The sequence below is a fragment of the Lithobates pipiens genome, unplaced genomic scaffold, assembly GCF_037356315.1.
Source record: "Lithobates pipiens isolate NorthernLeopardFrog02 unplaced genomic scaffold, aLitPip1_a1.2 Scaffold_8, whole genome shotgun sequence".
Taxonomy (NCBI): domain Eukaryota; kingdom Metazoa; phylum Chordata; class Amphibia; order Anura; family Ranidae; genus Lithobates; species Lithobates pipiens.
This window is the reverse complement of record NW_027507903.1, coordinates 650,964,021-650,987,077: the sequence shown is the minus strand read 5'-3', so window position 1 is coordinate 650,987,077 and position 23,057 is coordinate 650,964,021. Positions and strand designations below refer to the sequence as shown.

At 44.9% G+C, this 23,057-nt stretch overlaps 1 protein-coding gene across 4 annotated transcripts in view; it reads right to left on the bottom strand.

The window, feature by feature from the left end:
* LOC143961707 (CD209 antigen-like protein C) overlaps positions 1-23,057 on the bottom strand; it is a 321,050-nt gene that overhangs the window by 15,639 nt on the left and 282,354 nt on the right. The gene's annotated exons all lie outside the window — the stretch shown is intronic.

The window sequence follows — 23,057 nt, the reverse complement described above, 5'->3', positions numbered from 1 at the left end:
GTACTGCAGACAACCAACAAATCATTCATACAACTGAGGGTAAAGGTGATGGACTGACCAAGCATGTCTTCAGACCTAAACCCTATTGATCATCTGTGGGGCATCTTCAAACGGAAGGTGGAGGAGCGCAAGATCTCTAACATCCACCAGCTCCGTGATGTCATCATGGAGGAGTGGAAGAGGACTCCAGTGGCAACCTGTGAAGCTCTGGTGACCTCCATGCCCAAGATGGTTAAGGCAATGCTGGAAAATAATGGCGGCCACACAAAATATTGACACTTTGGGCCCAATTTGGTTATTTTCACTTAGGGGTGTACTCACTTTTGTAGCCAGTCTTTCACATTTTGCACACAGCATCCCAAGGGCCTCGATGTCTCCTGATGCATACAGGATGAAACGCCCTTGAGGGGCCAGGCGAATCGGTCAGCACAGCTCCAGGGAGTCTCACACCCATAGGAACTCCCATAGACGGCATTCGAGGTCCCATTGTGGCATTCCCGGAACTCGAAACATCTCTGGGTTTTCCGTTTTCTCTTTCTCCATCAAGAAAACATAACCTGCTTCTTCTTCTCCCATGACACACTCACACGGTGCATCGTGTAGGGAAACAAAACAGGTGAGACTCCTCCCACTGGTTCCTCCGGCTGCGCAACTCGCTGGCTTTTTCCAGGCTCCTCCCACTCTTACGTGCCAACAGTGGATGTCTATCATTTTTCAGAAAATGGCGTAGTCCAAAAAGTAGCCCTCTATCCTTAAATTTACCACGTCCACAGTTCTTTTGTTGCGAGGGGTAACAGTAAATCCCAGACTGTGAGCCCCCACATTTAGCACTGACCCCCGAAGGAACTGATGGTTAAATTTGGGCTCACCATTACCTTCTTGACCTCGTATGCATCTAGGGGTTTCCTGAGGTAAATGGCCCAAAGAACTGTAGAGCTTGACACTGGATCCACTTTGGGGATTTTAATTTGCAATATGGTAGACAAAACACAGTCTCTCAATAAAGGATAGTGGGTATAGGTAGGAAGTTCAGGTACTCTTGGAACTGCATAAATCTCTCACCATAGCATCCAGAGAATAGCCATATGCAACTGGATATTAGAGCCATCGGATAAATCTCCTCTCAGCAGATTTAGCAACCAATAGATAGTTCAGATAGAGACAAGTATCTGCCACAGACTTGGTTGTAGAACTTGTAAATGAAAAGTCTCTGCCACAGACGTGGTTGTAACTGAAGGATATTTGAAGTTAGAGAACCCTCATACAGTACCAGTATCTTGCAGCTGGTCCGGCGATACCATACGAGTGTAGATTCAACTGGTGTCTGTCAACTTAGCTTCCAGGCTCTTACCGAGCAGCCAGCCTCATGCATGGCCCTCTTCTGAAGAGTCCTCTCCTATTTGCGTTCTTAGCTGCTGGGCCTCTCCAAAGAACGAGACGGCACCGGACCACCTTGGAATCCTCTTTCCAGTTACTGCGCCTCGGGCTAGCCAGCCCCGAGACTCAGAAATGGATCCACACCCCAGGCCATGAGGGCACCTGAGGGCTGATCAGGAGGACCAGGACCAAGAAGATGGAACGATCCTCTGGACCGGAACGCCGTATCACATGATCTCAGCACCTTAAGTACCCCCTGCCAGAATGCCCAGCAAGATGACACACTCACTGGTTGGTTCCGAGAGAGATTGGCACCCAATGCGCCCAACCGGACAGCGTTCTTATGCTTGCCAGAGGTGACACCGTCACCTATGATCAAGCAGAACACAGTGCAATCCAGCAAAACTGGTACTGAGACCATAATTTAGAACAATTAACCCCAAAACCCAACTGTGGTTTTAGGAACATTTAAATTTACAAAACAAATAGCGCATGCTCATTGGGAGCCCGGTGCTACATATATTTTACTTTTAGGCTCTATGCACATTGGACATTTTGCTAACTCTCCTGGTAGCAGAGTTTTGTAAACTCGCGTAAAGCTTGTAAGCACATTTAGGTGCCTCAAGCTTTGGGCATCAATTCATTTTAGTAGCCAGAATAATAATTTATTCTGTCCATTAAAATGTATTAACACTCAAGCTCTAAACAAAGGGTTAGCCATTGTCAAAGCCATAGTTTAGAAAAACTTTAGGGTCTCTTTAATGACTGGTATGGCACCACTGGATTGGCGTAGAGCCAATATGGTGCCCATATTTAAAAAGGGATCAAAGTCTTTACCAAGTAACTATAGACCTGTTAGTTTAACTTCTATAGTTTTGAAGATACTGTAGAGCTTAATAAAAGACCAGATGAGTTCTTGCTGGAATAAAATATTTTAAGCAACAGACAGCAAGGATTAATGAAAGACAGGAGTTGTCAAATAAACCTGAGTTATTTTTATGAAGAGGTAAGTGAAACCTTGGACAGAGGGGTGGCTGTGGACGTGGTATATTTGGACAGAGGGGTGGCTGTGGATGTGGTATATTTGTACAGAGGGGTGGCTGTGGACATGGTATACTTGGACAGAGGAGTGGCTGTGGATGTGGTATACTTGGACAGAAGGTTTTTGTGGACGTGGTATACTTGGACAGAGGGGTGGCTGTGGACATGGTATACTTGGACAGAAGGATGGCTATGGGTGTGGTATACTTGGACAGAGGGTTGTCTGTGGATGTGGTATACGTGGACAGATGGGTGGCTGTGGAAGTGGTATACTTGGACAGAGGGGTGGCTGTGGAAGTGGTATACTTGGACAGAGGGGTGGCTGTGGATGTGGTAAACTTGGACAGAGGGGTGGCTGTGGATGTGGTATACTTGGACAGAGGGGTGGCTGTGGACCTGGTATACATGAACAGAGGGGTGGCTGTGGTATACTTGGACAGAAGGGTGGCTGTGGATGTGGTATACTTGGACAGAGGATTGGCGGTGGACCTGGTATACATGGACATAGGGGTGGCTGTGGATGTGGTATACTTGGACAGAGGGGTGGCTGTGAATGTGGTATACTTGGACAGAGGGGTGGCTGTGGAAGTGGTATACTTGGACAGAGGGGTGGCTGTGGATGTGGTATATTTGGACAGAGGGGTGGCTGTGGATGTGCTATACTTTGACAGAGGGGTGGCTGTGGACTTGGTATCCTTGGACAAAGGGGTGGCTGTGGGCTTGGTATACTTGGACAGAGGGGTTGCTGTGGATGTGGTATACTTGGACAGAGGGGTTGCTGTGGATGTGGTATACTTGGACAGAGGGGTGGCTGTGGACGTGGTATACTTGGACAGAGGGGTGGCTGTGGACGTGGTATACTTGGACAGAGGGGTGGCTGTGGACGTGGTATACTTGGACATAGGGGTGGCTGTGGATATGGTATACTTTTTCCCCTGCTATAGGAAATTGGATCATACTTTGCTGGGGTGTCTTCTTTCAACCTGACTATGTAAACACCTAGCTTTTAGGTACATTTAGACACATTGACATTCGTTTACACACGTTTAGGCGAGTCAAGCATATTTTCCCTAAAAACTCTGCTGCTCCTGGATGCACTGGCAGTGTTTTTTGTTTTCTACCACTAAAGCCCCGGCCTTCAAACTGCCCTAAACGCTTAGATGTTAAAATATTGTAGGGTAACATGCAGGGACGTTTAGAGGTAGGAAAAGAAAATGGCAAACGCCCCCTGGGAGCAGCAGAGAAAATGTCCAGTGTGCATGAGGCCTTACTAAACTTCACTGCTGTTTATTCATAAAGAAATAATTACAGAAGCAACTCAGAATTTTATACTCACCTTCATTCTTCAGATGTGTAATTTCTTCTTTTATACTTTTGTCTGAAAAGGAAACGGAAAACCGTATGAGTGAGTTTTCTCCATGTTTATTACTCACATGTGCAAATGTTGTTTAAAAACTTTAAGGCTCGGTTCACACAGGGGCGACTTGTCCAGGCGACTTCGCCGCCTGACAAGTCGCGCTCCGTTCTGTACTATGGAACCGTTCTAATAGGAGCGACTCAAGTCGCTCCGACTTAGAAAAAAGGTTCCTGTACTACTTTTGGGGCGACTTCAGGCGACTTGCATTGACTTCTATACAGAAGTCGTTTTGCAAGTCGCCGCTGAAGTCGTTTGCAGGTCGCGTCTGTGAGTCGCGCTGCAAGTTGTGCCGCCCCTGTGTGAACCGAGCCTAAGGCATATTCAGCAGATAGGATGGAAGTCGTCTGTTTTTCATCCTTACGATGGAATTTGAAAGTCCTAGAAATATGCATTTCATTACTGTTGCTATGCATTAGTGTCTGGCTGCCATATGGGAGATATTTACGACAGACTGCTCCATCTGTATGGCACATGCGCGAGCCGCTTCTCTTTAGTTGTATGCACATGCGCGAGCATCATGAGTGACGCAGCCACGCCACTAACCGCAATCCCATTTAAGGCGGCAGCCCTGAGCTGATGAGGTGCTGCTGCCGGGACCTATGGACACGCCACGCTGCCACAATCTGTATGAAAGGTATGGACATTACATTGAACCTCATACAGGACTGTTGGGCCACTCTAGCCGTGTTCGGCTGAACGGACATATCCTGGAGGACACCGTTGCACCGATCGGGTAATACTCGGTGTCTTCATAGGAAATAGATATCTGTTCATTTCACAACCAGAGATCTATCCAGTAATTGATTTCTCTTTTTTTCTTTTGTTCCATACCTCTAGACCAGCCTTTCTCAACCTTTTTACCCCAAAGGAACCCTTGCAATAATTTTCAGGTCCCAGGGAACCCCTGCTAAAAGTAGTCCATTGGTGGTCTTTGGGAAATTGCCTCCTCCATCGGTGGTGGACAGTGGGAAGAATGCTCCCTTTACAGACATGGCTCTGGCTATGCCAAGGGCTGTTGGACCTGGAACTATGCAGGCACCATCACATGATAGGTCATTTAGCCACAGCTCAAGGGACCCTTAGCCACCTCTCAAAGAACCCTTAGCCACCTCTCAAAGAACCCTTAGCCACCTCTGGAGGAACCCTAGGTGTTGTTACTTGACATCACCCTCACCATGGCTGTGGGTCAATTTGGGATCCTTGTGTGGAATCTGGGGGGCCCAACTGTCCATCTCCCTTACCCCTCTGGAGGGTTCACAAGACTCTTCCCTATATGGCACAGCGTTTTTGTTGCAAGACTAAGCAGGTTCATTGACTGTTTTACTGGTGTGTTGTTTTGATGCCTTTTACTATGTTGTAACATGTCTGCCTCCCTGCTTTATGTCCTGACTAATATGATTGCTCTCCTATAGATTATAATACCCTTTGTGATCTTCTAAGTATAAATGTTCCTGATGAAGGGACTCATCTTGTCCTGAAACGCGTTGGGTACATAGGAACATCATTGAGAATGCCACAACAGTCATCTCTTCTATGTGTATTTACCATCTATTTATTGATGATGTATACACCTGTTTTATATTTGTAATAACATTTTTATAATTTATATATATCTGTGTCCTCGTCGTTGCCTCTAAAGTCCCACTAGTACCAGGGGGTACTTATTATTTTTGTCTATATACCAGGGATGTTGGCAACAACACATGAATTACCTGGAAGGTCAATTGTTTTGTTAATACTCTGCACGCTAACCTCCTAAGCGTATATTCTCTTTGCAAGCTGAATTTCTCCTTAAACAAAAAATCCCCCTCCTCCAAGTACAAATCCCCCTCCCTATTGAAATCCCCCTCCCAGCATAAATCATTGACCCCATGCCCCTCCCAGCTCCAATTCTCTCTCTCTCTCCAAATCTCCCCTCCAAGCACAAAGCCGCTCCTCCAATTTCCCCATGAGTACGCATCCTCCACCCCAGCACAAATCCACCCAAGACCCCATTCCTAACACAAATCCCCTCCCCACCAAAAAAATAAAATAATTTCTTAGCAGAAAGACCCCAAGCACAAATACCCCAAAATCCCGACTCCTAGCACAAATCGTCATGAGAACAAATCCTTCCCTTAGTACAAATCCCCCCTCCTAGCATATACCCCCCAACCTTTCACTAATCCTCTTCTCCCCTAGTACACTCTCATCTCCAGTTTCTTACTCCCCCCCCCCCCCATGTCCCCATTGCAATTCCCACCCTCCATCAACTCATAGACTTCAGATGCAGTGCAGCAGTGGTTGTGTATCCCACCCCCCCCCCCCCCCCCCCAGGCTCCCCCCTGGGCACCTTTGAATTCAGGAGGTGCCTAGAGAAAGAGAGACTTAACACTTCTGCCAGGCAGCCGGCAGAGAGAGATGCTGGCTACTACATGGGATTGTGGCTGGAGACACCTGGCTGTCAGATCAAGTCCTGATCTGACAGTCCTGATGCAGAAGCCATCATCAGCAGCAGGACCCACGAGGAAGAGCTGGAGGGGAGAGAGAGCACCTCCTCCAGCTCTCTTCTGCTCCCTGGATTTGGCTTGTGACAGGAGTAGTGATGCTGCTGTCACTACTCCTGTCAGTTTGTAGTGTCCGGAACTCTTGGTGTAGTGCCCCCCTCAACCACACATGATATCGTCAATTAAAAGCATCAGAATGGTATATAAAAACTACGCAAAAAGGAAAGAAACGCTGCTGTGCACTCACATTTCTCGCCTACAGACCATGGAATCGATGTGGTGGTGTGACGTCACGCACATAGCTCCGCCCAATGCTTTTTTTTTATAAATGTGCGCTCATTTAATTTATTAGTGTTGCACTTGGGAATTTTATTACTATTGCACTTTATATGTTTTCTCTAGTGCTGCAAATTTGTATTATATTGTTTGATGAGGTGGTAGTGTATTACACTTTGTTGCTAGCAGCTACAACATGGTTCTTTTTGATCTCTGACTGTTATTGTTTGTTATTTTCAATGATCCAGTGAGGTTTCTGGGTGTCAGTTACTGGGGGCAGCAATGCCACCAATAAATGAATGGTGGTGCTTTAGGATTGAAGATTGGGCTGGATTGACTCAGGTGAGGGTCTGTGATTGGATGATGGTGGGGGCGGGTAGGGAGATAACTCCCGGTGATTCTGGCCCAACTGAACAGAGGGGTGGCGGTGAGCCCTTTTTGGGGGGCTTAGGCTGCTACCTCTGGTTGTGGCCTTAACGTGATTGCAAAGCTTTGTTTTTTTAACAAACATATCATACTTCCTTTGTGCTGTTTGTTTTGCACAGAGCGGCCCCAATCCTCCTCTTCTGGGGTCCCTCGGCGGCACTATCAGCTCCTCCCTGCATTGTATAACCCCACCCCAGGAGAAGCGGTCTCCTGGGGAGTTACCTTCCGGGCGCGCTCCGAGTCAAGCTTTTGCATCCATAGAAGCAGAATATAGGACTCGGCCCGCCTCCACAGCACCCACATCATTGGATTTGATTAACAGCAGTGGGAGCCAATGGCTGTGCTGCTATCAATCTATCCAATCAAGAGTCGAAAACCCAGGGGAGAGGGACAGTGCATCTTCGCCGTGGGAAATACAGGGCTCAGGTGAGTAAAACTAAAATGGGGGGGGGGGGTCCGTGTCAGAAGTTTTTTCACCTTAATGCATAGGATGCATTAAGGTGAAAAAACAAAACATGAGGGTTTAAAACCCCTTTAAAGGTCACTACCACATATATTTGTAAGGGTAGGTGAAAGGAGGGCCAATATTCAATGAGAAGCAGAGTGACGGTGAATTTATAGTCTTTTTTTTTTTAAGAAACAAGAAATGGTCAAGCCAATGCGTTTCGGGGGAACAGAGAATCCCCCTTCTTCAGGAGTGTGGCTGTGTGCTAATGTTGCGTGAGGATATATCCAAAACTGCTGTGCCTATGACCAAGGGAGGGCTGGCAGCCTTAGGCCTGGCGGGCGAGTCCAGTCAAGTGTCCCATTGAACCAACCAACTGAAGCAACTAGTGAAGGACTACAAGTCCAAGCATTAGTGGCTGAGATCTAAGGATGTAACCCCCCCCCCCCCCACACTAGTAAAGTACTACAGGTCCCAACATGAACCAATAAAGTCAAGGAATGTGACCCCCTTAGATGTTAGGGTTTCATGCTGTGACCTTTAGTTTTTCACTAGTTGGGGGGAGGGGATGTGTGACACATCCTAAGCTCTGAGGGGTTCACGATGGGACCTGTAGTCTTTCACTTTTGGAGGGTCACATCCCTAAAAGTGAAGGAATACAAGTCCCAGCATGAAGCCCTGAGATCTAAGGATGTGACCCCCAGATCTCCTGGGTTCATGCTGTGACCTGTAGTTCTTCACTAGTTTAAGGGTCGGGGGACACATCCTCAGGTCTGAGGGGTTTAAGCTGGGGCAGTAGGACCTGAAGTCCTTCACTAGTTGGGGGGGTGACACATCCTGAGCTCTGAGGGGTTCATGCTGGAACCTGTAGTTTTTCACTTTTCGGGGTCACATCTGCAAAAGTAAAGGACTACACGTCCCAGCATGAACCCTGGCTGAGGGTTCTAAGGATGTGACCTCCTCCTTCTGATACATATGTTCTAATTCATTCTCCCAACTTTACCTTAGGGAGGTTGACTCTGGAGAGGAGCTCCTGGTACATTCAGTGACAGTTCCCTTCCCTCGGGTAGGTTGACACTGGAGAGGAGCTCCTGGTACATTCAGTGACAGTTCCCTTCCCTCGGGTAGGTTGACTCTGGAGAGGTGCTCCTAGTACATTCAGTGACAGTTCCCTTCCCTCAGGTAGGTTGACTCTGGAGAGGAGCTCCTGGTACATTCAGTGACAGTTCCCTTCCCTCAGGTAGGTTGACCCTGGAGAGGTGCTCCTGGTACATTCAGTGACAGTTCCCTTCCCTCAGACAGGTTGACACTAGAGAGGAGCTCCTGGTACATTCAGTGACAGTTCCCTTCTCTCGGGTAGGTTGACTCTGGAGAGGTGCTCCTAGTACATTCAGTGACAGTTCCCTTCCCTCAGGTAGGTTGACTCTGGAGAGGAGCTCCTGGTACATTCAGTGACAGTTCCCTTCCCTCAGGTAGGTTGACTCTGGAGAGGTGCTCCTGGTACATTCAGTGACAGTTCCCTTCCCTCAGACAGGTTGACACTGGAGAGGAGCTCCTGGTACATTCAGTGACAGTTCCCTTCCCTCGGGTAGGTTGACTCTGGAGAGGTGCTCCTAGTACATTCAGTGACAGTTCCCTTCCCTCAGGTAGGTTGACTCTGGAGAGGAGCTCCTGGTACATTCAGTGACATTTCCCTTCCCTCGGGTAGGTTGACTCTGGAGAGGTGCTCCTGGTACATTCAGTGACAGTTCCCTTCCCTCAGACAGGTTGACACTGGAGAGGAGCTCCAGGTACATTCAGTGACAGTTCCCTTCCCTCGGGTAGGTTGACTCTGGAGAGGTGCACCTGGTACATTCAGTGACAGTTCCCTTCCCTCGGGTAGGTTGACTCTGGAGAGGTGCTCCTAGTACATTCAGTGACAGTTCCCTTCCCTCGGGTAGGTTGACTCTGGAGAGGTGCTCCTGGTACATTCAGTGACAGTTCCCTTCCCTCAGGTAGGTTGACTCTGGAGAGGTGCTCCTGGTACATTCAGTGACAGTTCCCTTCCCTCAGACAGGTTGACTCTGGAGAGGTGCTCCTGGTACATTCAGTGACAGTTCCCTTCCCTCGGGTAGGTTGACTCTGGAGAGGTGCTCCTGGTACATTCAGTGACAGTTCCCTTCCCTCAGGTAGGTTGACTCTGGAGAGGTGCTCCTGGTACATTCAGTGACAGTTCCCTTCCCTCAGAAAGGTTCACTCTGGAGAGGAGCTCCTGGTACATTCAGTGACCGTTCCCTTCGCCCAGGCAGGTTGACTCTGGAGAGGAGAAGATGGACAGGAGAAGATGGAGGGAGGAGGTGGGTGGAGCCAAACAGCAATAGACGCAGAGGAGGAGAAAGATCCTCCTCTACTCTGAAAGCTGGGGCCTCTGCCTCGCTTTCATCCTCAGGACCGTGATGTCTGGTTGCTAGACGCCAGGTAATCCTAGCAACCAGTGCAGAAGTTAGAGGCCAGCGATGGAACAAACGGGTCTCGGCTGGCTGACTCACTCTGTAAGAAAAGCGGAGCTGCTGCTGCGGTGGCCTTTTCAGGGGCATCAGATCGGCCTGGGGGAAATTGCCAACCTGCCACCTGGCCCAGGCTGCCTCTGTCTGACACCATAATTGATTCCTCTTGCAGTGACAGGGTAAGAGGCAAGTCCAAGAGGAAACAATAACCATTTTTAATACAGTGTAATAGAAACAGAAGTTTGGAATATATTCCTACTCAATATTACCACACAGCAACAGCCCTGAAGAACAGGAAGGCTCTGTTTCCCAGAAACGGGGATTTACTAAAACATTTAATGTGAAAATGGCTTAATGTAGCTTAACTTGTAATAAAGTGCCTAAACCTCCATCAATTGCCCTGAAACTTTGCACAGTCTAAGTTTTTTACCTTCCCAAACCTATCCTATAAGTTTCATGCGATTTTGTGTACTACAAGGCAAACTAGGGACATTATGCTTGTTTTTTGGGGAGCTTAATGTGGCTTAACGTACAAAAAAGACATTAAATGTTAACCAGTTTCCCCCAAAACTTCACACAATAGAAGACTCTATCCATGCCAACATATTCTGAAAATTTCATCTCATTTGGTTAATCACACCAAAAGAATTCACATTAAGCTATATTTTACAATGCTAAAACATTTAATGTGAAAATGGCTTAATGTAGCTTAACATGTAATAAAGTGCCTAAACCTCAATCAATTGCACTGAAACTTTGCACAACCTAAGATCTCAACTTCCTAAACCTATCCAAGAAGTTTCATGCGATTCAGTGTTCCACAAGGCAAACTAGGGACATTAAGCTTGTTTTTTTTGGGAAGCTTAATGTGGCTTAACGTACAAAAAAGACATTAAATGTTAACCAATTTCCCCAAACATCACACAATAGAAGACTCTATCCATGCCAATATACTCAGAACATTTCAGCTCATTTGTTAAATCACACCAAAAGTTATTCACATTAAGCTATATTTTGCAATCCCAAAACATGTGGCTCAGTGTAAAAAGAGCCTAATGCACCATAATGTGCCTAAACTTTCATAAATTGTCTTGAAACTTTGCATAACCCAAGTTTTCAATGTCCCAAACCTGTCCTAGGAGAGTCATGGATTTTGGTCTCCCACGAAGAAAATGAGGGTGTTAAGCTTGTGATTTTGGGGAGCCTAATGAGGCTTAACTTACAATAAAATGCCAAACCCTTAATCAATTGCCTTGAAACTTTGCACAATCCAAGCTTTCAGCTTCCCCAAACCTATCCTAGATGTTTCATGGATTTTTGTTTTCCACAAAACAAGTGAGTGACATTAAGCTTGTGAAGCCCCTACCACCTTCTATGGCCATAGTGTGAGACAGCCAATGGGGGAATATTATGCCAGCCATTCACTAGGGGTTTCTTGGCCAGTGGAGCATGCTGGGGAAGTGCATATATACTTAGGAAAATGACCATGTGCTCAGTCTTCATACAGCCTACATTCAGGCTTGTCCTGGAGCTGGGAATGCTCAAGTGTGGAAAAGGTTTGACTAGGACTCAAGCCTAGAAGAGGCATCACATGCTGATTGAGGAGGAGAACCAGAGACACTGTATGGCTACTGGAGGTATCTGTTACTGGAAAGAATCTTAAGAGCAAGTCTGGTGTCCCTCCTAATGAAGACCTTAAGTCTGTTCCCTATTCAGCTGTTTCTCTAATACCCAGTGCCAGCCTGTGCTCCTATTGATTCTGCACTGTGGAATACTGAAAGGGACTGGTGAGTCTGGGGTTATGTTCTAATCTAGTTTGGCCTTGGATGTTCTCAGCCCTATTCCTTCTGTCAGTTATTGAGTTCTCCAATAAAGCATTTAAAAATGTCCTTAAAATGACTGGCGCCAAACCTTTCTTTGGTCGCACAGCCCTTCACTGGTCTAGGATCTGCCCGAGATCAAAATGGCAGGCTTCCCTGCCTTTGGGTGTCCAAGCCTTGCCTCTGGGGGTCAGGGGGGTGCTGTACTTTTTTTTTATTTTTTTGGATGTTATCCAGTTTCCCCAAAATTGTCAGCATATTCTAAAAATCTCAGTTTGTTTTACAGACCAACGGTTATTCATTTTTAACAATTTTATTATAGTCCTGAAACATTTAATTGGAATAGCTTAAAGGGTTTGTTCACCTTTACAGAAAATCTGTAAGGTGAACTTACACTGGACCCCCTCCCCATCCCCCTCTCCCACATGAGTTCCCCCAAGGGAGACCGGCTCTCCAACGGGTTACTCGAGAAGAGGAGGAGCCAGGAGAACCACTGAGGGACCCCAGAAGAGGAGACTCTGTGAAAAAACAACTGCACAGAGGAGGTAAGTATGAAATGTTGGTTTAAAAAAAGAAAATGAACCTTTACATATACCGTATATACTCGAGTATAAGCCGAGATTTTCAGCCTCTTTTTTGAGGCTGAAAGTGCCCCCCTCGGCTTATACTCGAGTCATCGCTGTCTGCCCGCTCGATCAGCGTGTCGAGCAGACAGACAGCGGCCATTCTATCATTCAAAAGCCGCGCCTCCGGCTCCGCCTTCGCCTGTGATAGGCGGAACACTGAATTTCCCAGCAGCCTGTGTTCCGCCTATCACGGACATCGTATCATCCTCGTACTACGGACGAGGATGATACGATGTCCGTGATAGGCGGAACACAGGCTGCTGGGAAATTCAGTGTTCCGCCTATCACAGGCGAAGGCGGAGGCTTTTGAATTTTACAATGGCCGCCGAGGCGCCGACGAAGAGGGCACGGGACGGAGGCAAGGCAAGGCAAGGCACGGCACGGGACGGGACGGGACGGGACGGAGGCAAGGCAAGGCAAGGCACGACACGGGACGGAGGCAAGGCACGGCGGCAAGGCACGGCACGGGACGGAGGCAAGGAGGCAAGGCACGGGACGGAGGCTCGGGACAAAGGCTCGGGACACAGGTAGGCTGGACACACACACACACACACACACACACACACACACGGATGGAGACACACACACACAGGGATGGATGGATGGAGACACACACAGGGATGGATGGATGGATGGATGGAGACACACACACACAGGGATGGATGGATGGATGGATGGAGACACACACACACAGGGATGGATGGATGGATGGACACACACACACACAGGGATGGATGGACGGACACACAGGGATGGACGGACACACAGGGATGGACAGGCATGTCTCACCCTCGGCTTATACACGAGTCAATAAGTTTGCCAGTTTTTTTGGGGGTAAATTGGGGGCCTCGGCTTATATTCGGGTCGGCCTATACTCGAGTATATACGGTACTTTAAGCTAAATGTCACTCATTTCCCTTGTGGGAAAACAAAATCCATATTCAGGATAGGGTTGGGAAGATACAAGGCTAACGATTTGCCTCCTTAATGAATAATAAATATCCCAAAAAATTTTTTTAAAAAAATGTCTTCATCAGTTTAGGCCAATATATATTCTTCTACATATTTTTTTGTAAAAAATAGCAATAAGCGTATATATTGATTGGTTTGGGCAAGTTATAGCGCCTACAAAATAGGGAATAGATTTATGGTATTTTTATGGAATTTTTATTATTTATTTATTTGTTACTAGTAATGGCGGCGATCTGCGATTTTTAGCGGGGCTGCAACATTGTGGTGGACAGATCGGATTAAGCTCCCAAAAAAACAAGCTTAACCACTTGCCAACCGGCCGCCGCAGTTTTACTGCGGCAGCATGGCTTGGCTGGCCGAAATGACGTTATGTCACGTCGCCTCGCACTGTGGCTGCTAGGGGCGCCGTTGGGGACATGCGTGCGCCACCGGAGGCTTGCGCACACGCCTGCTGCTTGCCCCAGGAAGACTAAGCGAGTGCCCGGCAGACGCGATGACCATCGGGCACCCGCGATCGCTCGTGACTCATCGAGAACCGGAATCTGTGTATGTAAACAGCTATCTGTCATTTCCCCACGTAAGTCCCATTCTCCCTTCAGTTAGAACATGCAGAGGGAACACAATTAACTCTTTGATCGCCCCCTAGTGTTAACCCCTTCCCCGCCAGTGACATTTTTAGAGTAATCAGTGCATTTTTATAGCACTGATCGCTGTAAAAATGCCAATGGTCCCAAAAATGTGTCAAAATTGTCCGATGTGTCTGCCATAATGTCGCAGTCTGGATAAAAATCGCTGATTGCCACCATTACTAGTAAAAAAAAATAATAATAATAAAAATGCATAATTCTATCCCCTATTTTGTCGACGCTATAACTTTTGTGCAAACCAATCAATATACGCTTATTGTGATTTTTTTTTTAACAAAAATATGTAGAAGAATACGTATCAGCCTAAACTGTGGAAAAAAATTGTTTTTATATATTTTTGGTGGATATTTATTATAGCAAAAAGTAAAACAATATTGTTTTTTTTTTCAAAATTGTCGCGCTTTTTTTTTGTTTCTAGCGCAAAAAATAAAAAACACAGAGGTGATCAAATACCACCAAAAGAAATCTCTATTTGTGGGAAAAAAAGGACGCCAATTTTGTTTGGGTACAACGTTGCCACGACCACGCAATTGTCAGTTAAACCGACGCAGTGCCGAATCTCAAAAAGTGCTCTGGTCAGGAAGAGGGTAACATTTTCCGGGGCTAAAGCAGTTAAAGGGATTTTAAAGTCAGAAGGTTTATTTATCGCAAATGCATTCTATGCATTAAGATACAAAGCCTTCTGTGTGAAGCAGCCTCCCTAACACTACCCTAAAGTCCCATTTAGATCCAGCGGTGACATTGCAAGACCCTGACAATCACAGGCATGACTCCTAGAAGCAGAGGCATGATGGGATTTGTAGTTTTACCACAGCTGGAGTGCTGAGCTTGCCTAACCCCTGACTTAAGATAACAACGTAATACATGCATTTTTTTTTTTTTAAGTACAAACAAGGATTTCTTTTTGTGAATATTGTCCTGCAACGATATTTATTTTTTTGCAATCCTTAAGGCCCGTACACACGGTCGGACTTTTTGACAACAAACATGCAAATTAGCTGTTTTGGAGCAACATCCGACTGTGTGTACGCTCCATCGGACAAACTTTTTCTGTTTTCATCGGACTTTTGTTGGCTCTGCGAACGGACAAACTTTTTGACAACAGAAGTCCGATGGAGCAAAGTCCTACCGTGTGTACGCAAAAGCATCGGACTTTTGTACAAGGTACAAACACGCATGCTCAGAACCATTGCAAACGATCAGACTACAATACAGAAGTTGACCAAAGGTGGCGCTGGAGTCATTGAACATCCTCTTTTGAAGCGGCGTCAGTACGTTGTGACGTCATTACGTTCGTGTTTGTTGTCAAAAAGTCCGACCGTGTGTATGCAATACAAACTTGTGGACAACACACTTTGTACAAAAGTCCACGGAAAAGTTTGTACAAGTCCGACCGTGTGTATGGGGCTTTAGACAATTAAATGTAATAAAACTAAACAAAAGGCATGTTTTTCTTTCTTTCAGTATATGTATGTAAAAAGGTGTCAAAAATATTAATAAGCAAAGCAAACAAAAAAACAGAAAAAAAGTTGAACTATTAGTTAATAAAATAGAAAAGAATAGAGACGGAAAATATAGAGTTAATCAGTGCTGATTAGAGAAAACTAAATGGTTAATAAGGAGTTCAACAGAGGAACATTTATGTAGCACTACCCCCGAAGGAGCTGCTGGTTAGATTTGGGCTTACCGTTACCTTCTGTTTTCCTCGTTGCACGTCTAGGGGTGCCCCGTGGTAAATGGCCCAGTAACTTGAGACACTGACAACAGATCCACTTGAATGGATTTTATTTGCAAAACTTAGACAATGAACAGTCTCTTAAATTGGGATCAGAGGGTTGGAAAGGAAGTTCAGATACTCTTAGTGTCAAAGTTAAATGTTGAAGAACTTGCTTACTTTGACTGCATCCAGAGAATAACCATTCGCAACTGGATGGTAACCCAGGTTGGACAGTCCCTCTCTCACAAGGTCTAGCAGCCAACAAGGTGCTTACTCAGGAACAAGTCTCTGCCACAGACGTTGTTGTAGAACATACAAGATATGTCTCTGCCACAGACGTTGTTGTAGAACACGTAGGGAAAATAAACTTGATAAAGACTCGTAGGATACCTGGATCTTTCAACCAGCTTGGCGATATCCATGAGACCATATTCTCTTGGGTACTTCAGCCCTTCCCTTCCTACTAAGAAACCAACCCGTACGTGACCTTCTTCTGAAGAGTCCTCCCCTGGAATGCTTGAAGTCACTGGGTCTCTCCCAAACCGGAGACGGCACCCAACCACCTCAGAATCCTTCTTTAGTTTTCTTGCCTCGGGCTAGCCAGCCCCGAGACATCAAAATCGGGTGGATCCGCACCCCAGGCCATAGCCTTCCTGGGGGCTGGTCAGGAGGACCAGGGCCATGAAGTCAGTACATCATTCTGGACCAGAATCCCAAACCACGTGACGTCCGCATCTTAAATACCCTCTCCCAAAGGGAACAGCGAGAGCGCCACTCCCACTGGGCGGGCTCCAAGAGAGAGTAACTCAAGCACCTAACCAAACCATAGTTCCATGCCTGCCAGAAGAGACAGTGCCCCCTGTGGCCAGGCTGAACATATCACAGTCCAGTCAGACTCATGCTGAAGTCTAAATTTAGACAATTGTACCCAAACCAAACTGCAGTTCAGGCATAACTTTAACTTTAAAAAAATGCATATCGCATGCTCTTCAGGAGCTGCCGCTACATTTAATTAGAGAAAACATTTTTTTTACTTGTCAAGGTTGCTTTAACTCTCTTCACCTGCAAATCGAAGTTCATCCCTTTGATCTGTGAATGCAAAACACAGAAAGTTACAATTGATAAAATGTTTCAATGTAACTTTCTGTGATGTGGTTGTGGATAAACATTGCCAGCCTGCTTCTTTTTTTTGACAGCTCCTGCTGAATTGTTGGGTAGACATGGGCGCCGTCAATAAATTAGTTTCGTTATGTTCCGTTACGATTCGTATTAAAATTAATTCGTACTTTGTATTTCGTGTCCGAAATTCAGTTTTGTTTCGTACGAAATACGAATTGTCGTTAGGTTCGTTAACGTGTAAATATACCTCAATATGACAGTCGATGCTGATGGAAGTTTGTTTTTTATCCGAAATACGATATTCCGTTGAAAAATTTCCTATCCAAAAAACAAAAATTTCATTAGATGAGAAAGAGAGAAGCGGATTGTCTACCATGCACTGCTGGTCCAGTTTGCGCCTGCCACCATCCCTGTGCTATGCTGACTTCCTCCTGGGGCTGTACCTCTGCTGTGCATATTATGAGGGGCTCCCACCATCCCTGTGCTATGCTGACTTCCTGATGGGGCTGCTTATTATGAGGGGCTCCCACCATCCCTGTGCTGTGCTGACTTCCTCCTGGGGCTGCTTATTATGAGGGGCTCCCACCATCCCTGTGCTGTGCTGACCTTCTCCTGGGGCTGCTTATTATGAGGGGCTCCCACCATCCCTGTGCTATGCTGACTTCCTCCTGGGGTTGCTTATTATGAGGGGCTCCCACCATCCCTGTGCTATGCTGACTTCCTCCTGGGGTTGCTTATTATGAGGGGCTCCCACCATCCCTGTGCTATGCTGACTTCCTCTTGGGGTTGCTTATTATGAGGGGCTCCCACCATCCCTGTGCTATGCTGACTTCCTCCTGGGGTTGCTTATTATGAGGGGCTCCCACCATCCCTGTGCTATGCTGACTTCCTCCTGGGGCTGCTTATTACGAGGGGCTCCCACCATCCCTAAATACGAAACGAATCGCACATGTCTATTGTTGGGTACTGAGACAGGGAAGCGTCCCGGCAGCAGAGCAGAAGGACTGGATGTACTAGACATGACCTGTGTACATTAATGACATGTTTTTGGGTGTGTCTAGTGCGCCCAAAGTCTGCAACTGGTTAAGGATTGTAAAAAAATGGTTAAATGTGAATAACTTTTGGGGTGATTTACCAAATGATCTGGAATTCTTGGATAGGTTTGGGAAGTTGAGAACTTAGGCTATGCAAAGTTTCAAGACGATTGATTGAGGTCAAGGCACAATATTGTACGTTAAGCTCTTTACATTAAATGTTTTAGCATTGTAAAATTTAGCTTAACGTGAATAACTTTTGGTGCGATTCACCAAATGAGCTGAAATTTTCAGACTATGTTGGCATTGATAGAGTCTTCTATTGTGAGAGGTTTAGGGAAACATTTGGTTAACATTTAAGGTCTTTTTTGTACGTTAAGCCACATTAAGCTCCCAAAAAACAAGCTTAATATCCCTAATTTGCCTTGTGGAACACCGATTCACAGGAAACTTCTTGGATAGGTTTGGGAAGTTGAGATCTTAAACTGTGCAAAGTTTCAGGGCAATCGATTGAGGTTTAGGCACTTTATTACACGTTACGCTACATTAAGCCATTTTCACATTAAATGTTTTAGCATTGTAAAATATAGCTTAACAGGAATAACTTTTGGTGTAATTAACCAAATGAGCAGAAATTTTCAGCATATGTTGGCATGGAGAGTCTTCTATTGTGTAAAGTTTGGGGGAAATTGGTTAACATTTAAGGTCTTTTTTGTACGTTAGGCCACATTAAGCTCCCCAAAAAAACAAGCTTAATGTCCCTAGTTTGCCTTGTGGAACACTGAATCGCATGAAACTTTTTTTTATATGTTTGGAAATACAAAAAAATAGGCTGTGCAAAGTTTCAGGGAAATTGATTGAGGTTTAGGCACTTTATTACACGTTAAGCTACATTAAGCCCTTTTCACATTAAATGTTTTAGTATGTCACTGCTTTTTCATGTTAGTGTCCCATAGACTTTAACGGTGTTGCGGCGGTTTTGGAATTTGCCCCGAACACCGCATATTGTTTGCTGTTCGGTGAACAGGCGAACACTCGGACATCAGGCTCATCCCTACTATCCATCTGCTGATGGGGGAGAGGGGGGGACTTCTGTTTTCCAATGCTGAGTTATGATGGGCTGCAGATATACGGAATCTGAGAAGACATTTTTATGGGAATTAATTGGGCCTGGTAGGATGGATAGGAGGGCCACCTTAGGAGAGGGAATGAGAGAGACATTATATATATATATATATATATATATCATTGTACATGTCAAAAACCTGGTTCCGGAAAGGGTGAACTCGGTCACATTCCCACCACACATGGAGGTTGGAGCCTTTTCTTCTGTGACAGCACCAGCAAACATCCGAAGTATCGCTGATAGACATGTGCATTTTGTTTAGTTCCAAATTAGTTTTTTAAAGAATTTTGACAAATTTGTTAATTCCGAATTTCCGAATTTTTCAATTTCCAAAATTTTGGAATTTCCGAATTTAAAAATTTGCGAAATTATGAATTTCCAAAATTTCAAAATTTACGAATTTCGAAATATCAGATTTTCGAATTTCCAATTTTCGGATTTACGAATTTTCGGATTTTTGGAATTACGAATTTTCGGGAAATTCTGAAAATTTTGAAATTCTAAAATCTGAAAAAAATTAAGAAAATATGGTTTAATTCTAAATAATAGCTAACTATTAAATTATAGGTATTGGAATTCCCTTTCAAATTTGTCTGTGAACGTAACGAATACAAATTTATCCGAAATTAGGAATTATCTGAAATAACGAATGCTGCATCTAACCAAATGGAACGTAACGATCTAAAAATAATAACAAAACCTTTTTATTATTATTAATTATTTATTATTAATTTGTTCCATTCCATTTGTTTAGATGCGGCATTCGTTATTTCAGATAATTTGTAACTTCGGATAAATTCATTCTCATTAATTTAATAGTTAGTAATTAATTAAACTGATTTTCTTTCTTTTTTCAGATTTTCAAATTTTTGGACTTTCAAATCTTTGAATTCCCGAATTCCGAAAATCCGAAAATTCGGAGTTCAGAAAATCCCAAAATTCTTAATTCTGAAAATCCGAAAATCGGAAAATTCGGAAATCCTGAAATTCAAAATTTGGAAATCCAAAAAAATCCCCAAAAATTTGAATATTCCCGAAATTTCCGAATTCCGAATTTTTGAATTTCCGAATTTTCGATTTTCCGAATTTCCAAAAAAACAAAAAAACAAATGAAACTAAAACGAAAATGAACTAATTTTTTGTCAGTGCACATGTCTAATTGGGGATACATTTTGTGTACCGTGACTGGATCCCTGTACCACCGAGATAGACATTTGTAATTCTGTTCTCTTGTGAGAACCCAGAGATTGAAGACTTGTGTGTGAGCGTGAATGAGGTGCGCCATTGTTCCCACTTTGTTTATAAGTCAGCCTGGCTATCGAACTATTGATATGGAATCGCCAAAGAAGACTAAAAATATTATAAGTGTTGCAACATTTTACAATAACTGAGTCAACATAAATGATGGTTATAATAGAGATACTCACAGTAAGTGAAGAGAAGACTGGTGAGGATGACCACAACAAGGAAGGCCAATATTAGGAGGACCCCCAGGATCAGTATCACCCGGTACTTTGTACTCCTGGCAGCCGGAATTTCTACAGACAGAGAGGATAGTGAATAATCCTGCCTGTATCAGCCAGTATAATAATCCTCCAGAATTCTTATCTCATATAAAGACATTTTATATTCATCTCGGATCATCTGTGTGCTCCACCAAATCTCTTATATTGGGTGACTATGACATTGGTGTGATAATCTGCTGTATTATATATCTTCCACTAGAATTCACTATTAGACCGTATAATAACCTACTCTTATCTACTATAACTGTATACACACTATATCACCAAAAGTATTGGGACACCTGCCTTTACACGCACATGAACTTTAATGGCACCCCAGTCTTAGTCCGTAGGGTTCCATACTGAGTTGGCCCACCCTTTGTAGCTATAACTTCAGCTTCTGGGAAGGCCGTCCACAAGGTTTAGGAGTGTGTCTATGGGGATGTTTGACCATTCTTCCAGAAGTGCATTTGTGAGGTCAGGCACTGATGTTGGATGAGAAGGCCTGGCTCGCAGTCTCCACTTTAATTCATCCCAAAGGTGTTCTATCGGGTTGAGGTCAGGACTCGGTGCAGGCCAGTGAAGTTCCTCCACCCCAAACTCACTCGTCCATGTCTTTATGGACTTTGGTTTGTGCACTGGTGCGCAATCATTTGGTTGAGAGGGGAATATGGTGTGGGGGTTGTTTTTCAGAGGTTGGGCTTGGCCCCTTAGTTTCAATAAAGGGAACTCTTAAGGCGTCAGCATATCAAGACATTTTGGACAATTTCATGATCTCAACATTGTGGGAACAGTTTGGTGACAGTCCCTTCCTGTTCCAACATGACTGCGCACCAGTGCACAAAGCAAGGTCCATAAAGACATGGATGAGCGAGTTTGGGATGGAGGATCTTGACTGGCCTGCACAGAGTCCTGACCTCAACCCGAAAGATCACATTTGGGATGCATTAGAGCAGAGACTGCGAGCCAGGCCTTCTCGTCCAACATCAGTGCCTGACCTCATAAATGTGCTTCTGGAAGAATGGTCAAACATTCCCATAGACACACTCCTAAACCTTGTGGACGGCCTTCTCAGAAGAGTTGAAGCTGTTATATGCAAAGGGTGGGCCAACTCAATATTGAACTCTACGGGCTAAGACTGGGATGCCATTAAAGTGGTTGTAAACCCTTACAAACCACTTTGACCTACAGGTAAGCCTAGATTAAGGCTTACCTGTAGGTCCAAGAAATATCTCCTAAACCTATATGGTTTAGGAGATATTTGCCCGAAAACGGGTACCGCTGTCTACGGCGCATGCGCCGTAGACAGTGGCGCGCAAGCGCACTGAGCGCGGCATTTCCAAGAATGGAGCTGCCGCGCGTGTCGACTCCCGTGCGAATGCGTGGGAGTGACGTCATCGCGACTTCGCCGAATGACAGCGGCGGAGCTGCGAGACGCGACCAACAAGATGGATGCGGCGGACTACAGGGGACAGCGGTGACTTCGCTGGCTCCTGTGTCAGGTAAGTGACACATAATGGACTACTATGCCATACATAGTAGTCCATTATGCTTTGCCTTTGCAGGGAATGAAAGAGGAAGTAAACTCATCAGGGTTTACTTCCTCTTTAAAGTTCATGTGCGTGTAAAGGCAGGTGCCCCAATACTTTTGGTAATATAGTGTATCGATATTGCATTCATTGTAGTAAATCATATATTTCATTAAATGATATCAAATATATTGTAATTATGTGTGAAACATATACTGAAGCATGACAACCAATGAGATGCTGGCTGTTATTACCTCTAAACAGATATAATAAGAGGTGGTATCTGATTGGTTGATCTGGTTTATAGATCCAGTATAGCAGTATTATTAGACATACAGTAAGTCCTATAAATGGATAAATGGAGACTCGGGTCTTCAGCTGTCTATAATGTGTAACGCCCTCTAGTGTGCTAGAAATGTAAATAGATATTTGTTGTAGTGTAGGTAAGTTGTTTGACTTAATAAAAAATAAATATATATATATATATATATATATATATATATATAATACAGCGCTAGCAAACACAACATAAGTAAAATTGAAACTGTTCATTATTAATAATTATTTAAGTATTTAAGAGGGGCCTACCCCCAGCCAGCCCATTTTGCTGGGGATTGGCTGGGGCCCTCCTCAATACTCCAGGCAGCTCCTCCTAACCCCCCCCCCCCCCATTCTTCTGGAAGCTTCTCCAAGGTTACAGCAAGTAGGGGAGGTACGAGAGGCGGTGCCCTATAAGTTATCCAGCCACCCTGGATCACTCACCCTGACCCAGATTCATATATATATATATATATATATATATATATATTACAGCGTTAGCAAACACAACATAACTGAAATTGAAAACAGTTCATTATTAATAAAAGTGAAAGTCCATATAAAGTGACTGATGTGGCCCAATCCAAAAGTGCGAAGTGCCACGACACCCCCTCCTATGTCCCCACTCACCGGATAGAATGGACCCCCAGCTTTTCAGTCGAGGGGTCACTTCAAGCTTAATAGTGATGG